Here is a 2102-nt window from a genome sequence, read left to right as displayed (position 1 = left end):
ATATATATATATATATATATATATATATATATATATATAAACTCTATGTATATATAAAAACTCTTATATACATATACTCTAAAAAAACTTAAGCCAAGCTCATTCCGCTTATTATAGGTAGCCACTTGTAAAGAGAGTACACTGAAAAAAATGGTCTTGCAGTCATAGCGAAAATTGTCTAGATACGATAGATTAGAACTGAGATGGGTAAGTAACTAGCAAACCCTGCGATTTTGTATTTAAATCTCTTATTAATCTTATTATTATACTCGAACGATGATATCTTTCCCGTGCAGTTATAAGATGATTGTACACAGAAGGAAAGAATATTCTTGTTTGGAGAATATTGTTCTTTATTGTTGACATTATAAAAATAAGATTAATGTTAAAATGAGATTATATGGCGAAAATAACTGTAATAACGAAAACAGTCTTCAGTCAAGACGAGTATAATAAAATTAACACAATCATTTTCTCATAGAATATTACAATATTAATATTATATTAATATTATATTAATATTATATTAATATTATCAACAATCAAGATAAATATAGTCAAATACAATCAAGATAAATATAGTCAAATTAACACAATCATTTTCTCATAATTAACCAGTAATATTGATATTCTTACTTATATACATGAGAAATATATGTATTTATGTATGAGAAAATGTATTAATTGCTTCTATATATGAGAAAATGTGTTAATTTGACTATATTTGTCTTGATTGAAGATTAATAATGTACAACTAAGAGTATTAATATTGTAATATTTTATAGAAGGAAATGATTGTGTTAATTTAATTATATTTGTTTTGATTGAAAACTAATTTATTTTCGTTTAACGCCATGTAATTTTATTTTAACATTCTTTTTTTTTAAATTATTAATAATAAAAATATTCTCCAAACAGGAATATTCTTTCTATACACCGTCGTCTACCTATTAAAAAAAATACGCTCGTTCCTCAACGATAAAATCTCTATCGCGACGCCAGCTTCAGGACTTGCCGGGCCCAATCGCGACGATCGTTATCGCCTTCGAGCAGGTTCCCAGTCAAGACGATCGAGTTTCACAGAACGGATAGGAGAGTCGACCCAGCCGCCGATTCCGCGAGGGCGGAATCCGTCTTGATTACGTGCGCGATCGCGGAGGGCGCACAACCCAGCTCTCGAGACGATCGGTATCGCGAAGCGAGAGTCCTTCGCGCGGATTTCTCCTGTTGCTCGAGATGACGATCCAGTTTCGCGGAAGGATAAGTGCGCGCGCGAGAGAGAAGGAGAGATTTCTCCGACCGCAGCATCCGTCCACGCGTTTAAGGATTAGTCGTGTGGCGATATAACGATTGGTATCGGCTGAAATCCCGCGCAAGCAGGTTCCCTCTCACGCTCGCCAGGATCGGTATTACCTGCCGCGTACGCGCACCAACGACTCGTTGAATCCCATTAAACTGGCCGACTGGTTTTAATGTGGACGCGATTTATAAACACACAGAGACGTTTAGAGCAGAGAAAACGGTATCTGGTATACGGATCGGGAGTGCGTTATTAGCTCGATTAAAATGCGACTTGGCGCGTAACAGCGTGCGAGGTTTTGCGATAATTTTAATTGCGTCGCGAATTTTTATCCCTTCGGGGAGAGAAATGCGCGAAACGCATCTCTTGCAAATCGCGCGCGCTCGCGCGAGAACGCGCAGTGCGTGAGAATTGGGTCGAGGTGAAACTAGATAAGTACCGCGCTTTGTGCTTTTCGGCAAACAGTTATGGAAAAAGAAGAAGATGTGGAACACGAGCGATTTGTATAAGGAACCGTATAATTAAGGCCGGTGTTGCACGAACCGCAAATTGTCGTACCGCAGTCGGTCGGTCGGTCGGTTGGTCGGTTCTCCTCTTTCGGAGCTCCTTCTTTACATTCTACAATTCGGTCGCGCTCGCGTGCAGACTGCCATTTAAAAGAATGTTTCTTCGTCTGTGGTCCGTTTAACATTCGACTAACGTGCAACAATCTGTGATATGACTCTGCGGTCTCTGTGCAAGAGAGAGAGAGAGAGAGAGAGAGAGAGAGAGAGAGAGAGAGAGAGAGAGAGAGAGAGAGAGA

At 38.7% G+C, this 2102-nt stretch overlaps 1 protein-coding gene across 2 annotated transcripts in view; it reads left to right on the top strand.

Annotated features, from left to right (window-relative positions):
* Positions 1-2102, top strand: part of LOC116847117 (protein pangolin, isoforms A/H/I/S-like) — a 174129-nt gene that overhangs the window by 43871 nt on the left and 128156 nt on the right. The window lies entirely within an intron of this gene.

Source organism: Odontomachus brunneus, unplaced genomic scaffold (assembly GCF_010583005.1).
Source record: "Odontomachus brunneus isolate Ranch 3 - 2012 unplaced genomic scaffold, Obru_v1 Obru_scaffold_074, whole genome shotgun sequence".
Taxonomy (NCBI): domain Eukaryota; kingdom Metazoa; phylum Arthropoda; class Insecta; order Hymenoptera; family Formicidae; genus Odontomachus; species Odontomachus brunneus.
Note: the sequence above shows the minus strand (reverse complement) of the source record. Positions and strands in the feature narration are given on the sequence as shown.